The sequence below is a fragment of the Oryctolagus cuniculus genome, unplaced genomic scaffold (assembly GCF_964237555.1).
Source record: "Oryctolagus cuniculus unplaced genomic scaffold, mOryCun1.1 SCAFFOLD_43, whole genome shotgun sequence".
Lineage (NCBI taxonomy): Eukaryota > Metazoa > Chordata > Mammalia > Lagomorpha > Leporidae > Oryctolagus > Oryctolagus cuniculus.
The window spans coordinates 974,080-982,969 of record NW_027208207.1 but is presented as its reverse complement, the minus strand read 5'-3'; positions in this window follow the sequence as shown (position 1 = coordinate 982,969).

Sequence of the window (8,890 nt, the reverse complement as noted above, 5' to 3'; positions counted from 1 at the left end):
ATAGCTAAAAATCACCAGATATCTTTGTTTTCATCCAGGAGTATCTGGACAAATTGTTGTAGATTTGAAGTGAAATTTAACCAAAAAATCACCGTGAAAGTGGTTTTGGGGAAAAGCACAATCTTCCTGTTCGGCAAATGCATCCAATGTCATTTTTACAAATACAAATGTCATGTTTTCTCAGGTTTCTGAAGCTTTCTTCCTAGAAAACTCGAATGTTTTGAGGATTTGACTCCAGGTGGAAACAATTAGCGTTTGCCAGTTAAAAACAAAACCTTACGTGCTAAAATGCATTCAAAACCGTAAAGTCCATAGAGAATGTCCAGAAAACACAAACACACACAGAGGCTGTAGCAAAATCTCGGATTGAGATAGCTAAAAATCACCAGATATCTTTGTTTTCATCCAGGAGTATCTGGACAAATTGTTATAGTTTGAAGTAAAATTTAACCAAAAATCACCGTTAAAGTGGTTTTGGGGAAAAGCACAATGTTCCTGTTTGGCAAATGCATCCAATGTCATGTTTACAGAAAGAAATATCATGTTTTCTCAGGTTTCTGGAGCTTTCTTCCTAGAAAACTGGAATGTGTGGAGGATTTGACTCCAGGTGGAACCAATCAGCGTTTGGCAGCTAAAAACAAAACCTTACATGCTGAAAGCATTCAAAACCGTAAAGTCCATAGAGAATGTCCAGAAAACACAAACACACCCAGAGGCTGTAGCAAGATCTGGGACTGAGATAGCCACAACACACCAGATAGTTTTGTTTTCATCCAGGAGTATCTGGAAAAATTGTTGTCGTTTTGCAGTGAAATGTAACCAAAAAATCACCGTGAACGCCGTTTTGGAGAAAGGCACAATCTTCCTGTTCAGCAAAAGCATCCAATGTCATGCTTACAAATACAAATATCATGTTTTCTCAGGTTTCTGCAGCTTTCTACCTAGAAAACTCGAATGTGTGGAGGATTTGACTCCAGGTGGAACCAATTTGGGTTTGGCAGCTAAAAACAAAACCTTACATGCTAAAATGCATTCAAAACCGTAAAGTCCCTAGAGAATGTACAGAAAACACAAGCACAGAGAGGCTGTAGCAAGATCTGGGATTGAGATAGCCACAACACACCAGATAGTTTTGTTTTCATCCAGGAGTATCTGGACAAATTGTTGTGGATTTGGGGTGTAATTCAACCAAAAAATCACCGTGAAAGTGGTTTTGGAGAAAAGCACAATCTTCCTGTTCGACAAATGCATCCAATGTCATGTTTACAAATCAAATGTCATGTTTTCTCAGGTTTCTGAAGCTTTCTTCCTAGAAAACTCGAATGTGTGGAGGATTTGACTCCAGGTGGAACCAATTAGCGTTTGCCAGCAGAAAACAAAACCTTACATGCTAAAATGCATTCAAAACCGTAAAGTCCATAGAGAATGTCCAGAAAACACAAACATACACAGAGGCTGTAGCAAGATCTGGGATTGAGATAGCTACAAATCACCAGATAGTTTTGTTTAAGTCCAGGAGTATCTGGATAAATTGTTGTAGTTTTGAAGTGAAATGTAACCAAAAAATCACCGTGAACGCCGTTTTGGAGAAAAGCACAATCTTCCTGTTCGACAAATGCATCCAATGTCATGTTTACAGAAAGAAATATCATGTTTTCTCAGGTTTCTGAAGCTTTCTTCCTAGAAAACTCGAATGAGTGGAGGATTTGACTCCAGGTGGAACCAATTAGCGTTTGGCAGCTAAAAACAAAAACTTACTTGGTAAAATGCATTCAAAACCGTAAAGTCCACAGAGAATGTCCAGAAAACACAAACACACACAGAGGCTGTAGCAAGATCTGGGATTGAGATTGCTACAAATCAACAGATAGTTTTGTTTTCATCCAGGAGTATCTGGACAAATTATTGTAGTTTTGAAGTGAAGTTTAACCAAAAATTCACGGTGAAAGTGGTTTTGGTGTAAAGCATAATCTTCCTGTTAAGCAAATGCATCCAATGTCATGTTTACAGAAAGAAATATCATGTTTTCTCAGTTTTCTGAATCTTTCTTGCTAGAAAAATTGAATGAGTGGAGGATTTGACTCCAGGTGGAACCAATTAGCGTTTGGCAGCTAAAAACAAAACCTTACATGGTAAAATGCATTCAAAACTGTAAGTCCATAGAGAAAGTCCAGAAAACACAAACACACACAGAGGCTCTAGCAAGCTCTGGGATTGAGATAGCCACAACACACCAGATAGTTCTGTTTTCATCCAGGAGTATCTGGACAAATTGTTGTAGTTTTGAAGTGAAATTTAACCAAAAAATCACGGTGAAACTGGTTTTGGGAAAAGCACAATCTTCCTATTCGGCAAATGCATCCAATGTCATGTTTACAGAAAGAAATATCATGTTTTCTCAGGTTTCTGAAGCTTTCTTCCTAGAAAAATCGAATGTGTGGAGGATTTGACTCCAGGTGGAACCAATAAGCGTTTGGCAGCTAAAAGCAAAAAGGGTCCTGCTAAAATGCATTCAAAACCTTAAAGTCGATAGAGAATGTCCAGAAAACACAAACACACACAGAGGCTGTAGCAAGATCTGGGATTGAGATAGCCACAACACACCAGATAGTTTTGTTTTCATCCAGGAGTATTTTGACAAATTGTTGTCGTTTTGAAGTGAAATTTAACCAAAAATCACCGTGAAGTGGTTTTGGGGAAAAGCACCATCTTCCTGTTCGGCAAATGCATCCAATGTCATGTTTACAGAAAGAAATATCATGTTTTCTCAGGTTTCTGAAGCTTTCTTCCTAGAAAACTAGAATGTGTGGAGGATTTGACTGCAGATGGAACCAATTAGCGTTTGGCAGCTAAAAAGAGAAACTTGCATGCTAAAATGAATTCAAAACCTTAAACTCCATACAGAATGTGCAGGAAACACAAACACAGAGGCTGTAGCAAGATCTGGGATTCAGATAGCCACAACACACCAGATAGATTTGTTTTCATCCAGGAGTATCTGGACAAATTTTTTTAGTTTAGAAGTGAAATTTAACAAAAATCACCGTGAAAGTGGTTTTGGAGAAAAGCACAATCTTCCTGTTCGGCAAATGCATCCAATGTCATGTTTACAGAAAGAAATATCATGTTTTCTCAGGTTTCTGAAGCTTTCTTCCTAGAAAACTCGAATGAGTGGAGGATTTGACTCCAGGTGGAACCAATTAGCGTTTGGCATGTAAAAACAAAAACTTACTTGGTAAAATGCATTCAAAACCGTAAATTCCATAGAGAATGTCCAGAAAACACAAACACACACAGAGGCTGTAGCAAGATCTGGGATTGAGATAGCCACAACACACCAGATAGTTTTGTTTTCATCCAGGAGTATCTGGACAAATTGTTGTTGTTTTGAAGTGAAATTTACCCAAAAAATCACCGTGAAAGTGGTTTTGGGAAAAGCACAATCTTCCTATTCGGCAAATGCATTCAATGACATGTTTACAGAAAGAAATATCATGTTTTCTCAGGTTTCTGAAGCTTTCTTCCTAGAAAACTCGAATGTGTGGAGGATTTGACTCCAGGTGGAACCAATTAGCGTTTTCCAGCAGAAAACAAAAAGGGTCCTTGCTAAAATGCATTCAAAACCTTAAAGTCCATAGAGAATGACCAGAAAACACAAACACACACAGAGGCTGTAGCAAGATCTGGGATTGAGATAGCTACAAATCAACAGATAGTTTTGTTTTCATCCAGGAGTATCTGGACAAATTGTTGTAGTTTTGAAGTGAAAGTTAACCAAAAAATCACCGTGAAAGTGGTTTTGGGAAAAGCACAATCTTCCTATTCGGCAAATGCATGCAATGTCATGTTTACAGAAAGAAATATCATGTTTTCTCAGGTTTCTGAAGCTTTCTTCCTAGAAAACTCGAATGTGTGGAGGATTTGAATCCAGGTGGAACCAATTAGTGTTTGGCAGCTAAAAACAAAACTTTACATGCTAAAATGCATTCAAAACTTTCAAGTCCATAGAGAGTGTCCAGAAAACACAAACACACACAGAGGCTGTAGCAAGATCTTGGATTGAGATAGCCACAACACACCAGGTAGTTTTGTTTTCATCCAGGAATACTGGACAAATTGTTGTACTTTGAAGTGAAATTAACCAAAAAATCACCGTGAAAGGGGTTTTGGGGAAAAGCACAATCTTCCTGTTCGGCAAATGCACCAATGTCATGTTTACAGAAAGAAATGACATGTTTTCTCAGGTTTCTGGAGCTTTCTTCCTAGAAAACTTGAATGTGTGGAGGATTTGACTCCAGGTGTAACCAATTAGCGTTTGGCAGCAGAAAACAAAAAGGGTCCTGCTAAAACGCATTCAAAACCGTAAATTCCATAGAGAAAGTCCAGAAAACACAAACACACACAGAGGCTGTAGCAAGATCTGGGATTGAGATAGCCACAACACACCAGATAGTTTTGTTTTCATCCAGGAGTATCTGGAGAAAATGTTGTGGATTGCGGGTGAAATTAACCAAAACATCACCGTGAAAGTTGTTTTGGAGAAAGCACAATCTGCCTGTTTGGCAAATGCATCCAATGTCATGTTTACAGAAAGAAATATCATGTTTTCTCAGGTTTCTGAAGCTTTCTTTCTAGAAAACTCGAATGTGTGGAGGATTTGACTCCAGGTGGAACCAATTAGCGTTTGCCAGCAGAAAACAAATGGGTCCTGCTAAAATGTATTCGAAACCTGAAAGTCCATAGAGAATGTCCTGAAAACACAAACAAACACAGAGGCTGTAGCAAGATCTGGGATTGCGATAGCCACAACACACCAGAGAATTTTGTTTTCATCCAGGACTATCTGGACAAATTGTTGTAGTTTTGAAGTGAAATTTAACCAAAAAATCACCGTGAAAGTGATTTTGGGGAAAAGAACAATCTTCCTGTTCGTCAAATGCATCCAATGTCATGTTTACAGAAAGAAATATCATGTTTTCTGAGGTTTCTGAAGCCTTCTTCCTAGAAAACTCGAATGTATGGAGGATTTGACTCCAGGTGGAACCAATTAGCGTTTTGCATCTATAAACAAAAACTTACATGCTACAATGATTTAAAAACCTTAAAATCCATAGAGAATGTCCAGAAAACACAAATACAGAGGCACTAGCAAGATCTGGGATTGAGATAGCTACAAATCACCAGATAGTTTTGTTTTCATCCAGGAGAATCTGGACAAATTGTTGTAGTTTTGAAGTGAAATTTAACCAAAAAATCACGGTGAACGTGGTTTTGAAGAAAAGCACAATCTTCCTGTTCAGCAAAAGCATCCAATGTCATGCTTACAAATACAAATATCATGTTTTCTCAGGTTTCTGGAGCTTTCTTCCTAGAAAACTCGAATGTGTGGAGGATTTGACTCCAGGTGGAACCAATTAGCGTTTGGCAGCTAAAAACAAAAACTTACATGCTAAAATGCATTCAAAACCGTAAATTCCTTAGAGATTGTCCAGAAAACACAAACACACACAGAGGCTGTAGCAAGATCTGGGACTGAGATAGCCACAACACACCAGATAGTTTTGTTTTCATCCAGGAGTATCTGGACAAATTGTTGTAGTTTTGAAGTGAAATTTAACCAAAAAATCACCGTGAAAGTGGTTTTGGGGAAAAGCACAATCTTCCTGTTCGGCAAATGCATGCAATGTCATGTTTACAAATACAAATGTCATGTTTTCTCAGGTTTCTGAAGCTTTCTTCCTAGAAAACTAGAATGTGTGGAGGATTTGACTCCAAGTGGAACCAATTAGCGTTTGCCAGCAGAAAACAAAAATGGTCCTGCTAAAATGCATTCAAAACCGTAAAGTCCATAGAGAATGTCCAGAAAACACAAACACACACAGAGGCTGTAGCAAGATCTCGGAATGAGATAGCTAAAAATCACCAGATATCTTTGTTTTCATCCAGGAGTATCTGGACAAATTCTTGTAGTTTGAAGTAAAATTTAACCAAAAATCACCGTGAAAGTGGTTTTGGAGAAAAGCACAATATTCCTGTTTGGCAAATGCATCCAATGTCATGTTTACAGAAAGAAATATCATGTTTTCTCAGGTTTCTGGAGCTTTCTTCCTAGAAAACTCGAATGTGTGGAGGATTTGACTCCAGGTGGAACCAATAAGCGTTTGGCAGCTAAATACAAAACCTTACATGCTAAAATGCATTCAAAACTTTCAAGTCCATAGAGAATGTCCAGAAAACACAAACACAGAGGCTGTAGCAAGATCTGGGATTGAGATAGGTAAAGATCACCAGATAGTTTTGTGTTCATCCAGGAGTATCTGGACAAATTGTTGTGGATTTTCGGTGATATTTAACAAGAATCACCGTGAACGTGGTTTTGGGGAAAAGCACAACCTTCCTGTTCGGCAAATTCATCCAATGTCATGATTACAAATACAAATATCATGTTTTCTAAGGTTTCTGAAGCTTTCTTCCTAGAAAACTCGAATGTGTGGCGGATTTGATTCCAGGTGGAACCAATTAGCGTATGGAAGCTAAAAACAAAAACTTACATGCTAAAATGCATTCAAAACCGTAAAGTCCATAGAGAATGTCCAGAAAACAGAAACACACACAGAGGCTGTAGCAAGATCTGGGACTGAGATAGCCACAACACACCAGATAGTTTTGTTTTCATCCAGGAGTATCTGGACCAATTGTTGTAGTTTTGCAGTGAAATGTAAGCAAAAAATCACCGTGAACGCCGTTTTGGAGAAAAGCACAATCTTCCTGTTCGGCAAATGCATCCAATGTCATCTTTACAGAAAGAAATATCATGTTTTCTCAGGTTTCTGGAGCTTTCTTCCTAGAAAACTCGAATGTGTGGAGGATTTGACTCCAGGTGGAACCAATTAGCGTTTGCCAGCTGAAAACAAAACCTTACATGCTAAAATGCATTCAAAACTGTAAAGTCCATAGAGAATGTCCAGAAAACACAAACACAGAGGCTGTAGCAAGATCTGGGATTGAGATAGCTAAAAATCACCAGATAGTTTTGTTTTCATCCAGGAGTATCTGGACAAATTGTTGAAGTTTGGAAGTGAAATTTAACCAAAAAATCACGGTGAACGTGGTTTTGAAGAAAAGCACAATTTTCCTGTTCGGCAAATGCATCCAATGTCATGTTTACAGAAAGAAATATCATGTTTTCTCAGGTTTCTGAGCTTTCTTCCTAGAAAACTCGAATGTGTGGAGGATTTGACTCCAGGTGGAACCAATTACCGTTTGCCAGCAGAAAACAAAAAGAGTCCTGCTAAAATGCATTCAAAAACTTAAAGTCCATAGAGAATGTCCAGAAAACACAAACACACACAGAGGCTGTAGCAAGATCTGGGATTGAGATAGCTAAAAATCACCAGATAGTTTTGTTTTCATCCAGGAGTATCTGGACAAATTGTTGTAGTTTTGAAGTGAAATTTAACCAAAAAATCACCGTGAAAGTGGTTTTGGAGAAAAGCACAATCTTCCTGTTCAGCAAATGCATCCAATGTCATGTTTACAGAAAGAAATATCATGTTTTCTCAGGTTTCTGGAGCTTTCTTCTTAGAAAACTCGAATGTGTGGAGGATTTGCCTCCAGGTGGAACCAATTAGCGTTTGGCAGCTAAAAACAAAAACTTAGATGCTAAAATGCATTCAAAACCGTAAAGTCCATAGAGAATGTCCAGAAAACACAAACACACACAGAGGCTGTAGCAAGATCTGGGATTGAGATAGCCACAACACACCAGATAGTTTTGTTTTCATCCAGGAGTATCTGGAGAAAATGTTGTGGATTGCGGGTGAAATTAACCAAAACATCACCGTGAAAGTTGTTTTGGAGAAAGCACAATCTGCCTGTTTGGCAAATGCATCCAATGTCATGTTTACAGAAAGAAATATCATGTTTTCTCAGGTTTCTGAAGCTTTCTTTCTAGAAAACTCGAATGTGTGGAGGATTTGACTCCAGGTGGAACCAATTAGCGTTTGCCAGCAGAAAACAAATGGGTCCTGCTAAAATGTATTCGAAAAATGAAAGTCCATAGAGAATGTCCTGAAAACACAAACAAACACAGAGGCTGTAGCAAGATCTGGGATTGCGATAGCCACAACACACCAGAGAATTTTGTTTTCATCCAGGACTATCTGGACAAATTGTTGTAGTTTTGAAGTGAAATTTAACCAAAAAATCACCGTGAAAGTGATTTTGGGGAAAAGAACAATCTTCCTGTTCGTCAAATGCATCCAATGTCATGTTTACAGAAAGAAATATCATGTTTTCTGAGGTTTCTGAAGCCTTCTTCCTAGAAAACTCGAATGTATGGAGGAATTGACTCCAGGTGGAACCAATTAGCGTTTTGCATCTATAAACAAAAACTTACATGCTACAATGATTTAAAAACCTTAAAATCCATAGAGAATGTCCAGAAAACACAAATACAGAGGCACTAGCAAGATCTGGGTTTGAGATAGCCACAACACACCAGATAGTTTTGTTTTCATCCAGGAGAATCTGGACAAATTGTTGTAGTTTTGAAGTGAAATTTAACCAAAAAATCACGGTGAACGTGGTTTTGAAGAAAAGCACAATCTTCCTGTTCAGCAAAAGCATCCAATGTCATGCTTACAAATACAAATATCATGTTTTCTCAGGTTTCTGGAGCTTTCTTCCTAGAAAACTCGAATGTGTGGAGGATTTGACTCCAGGTGGAACCAATTAGCGTTTGGCAGCTAAAAACAAAAACTTACATGCTAAAATGCATTCAAAACCGTAAATTCCTTAGAGATTGTCCAGAAAACACAAACACACACAGAGGCTGTAGCAAGATCTGGGACTGAGATAGCCACAACACACCAGATAGTTTTGTTTTCAT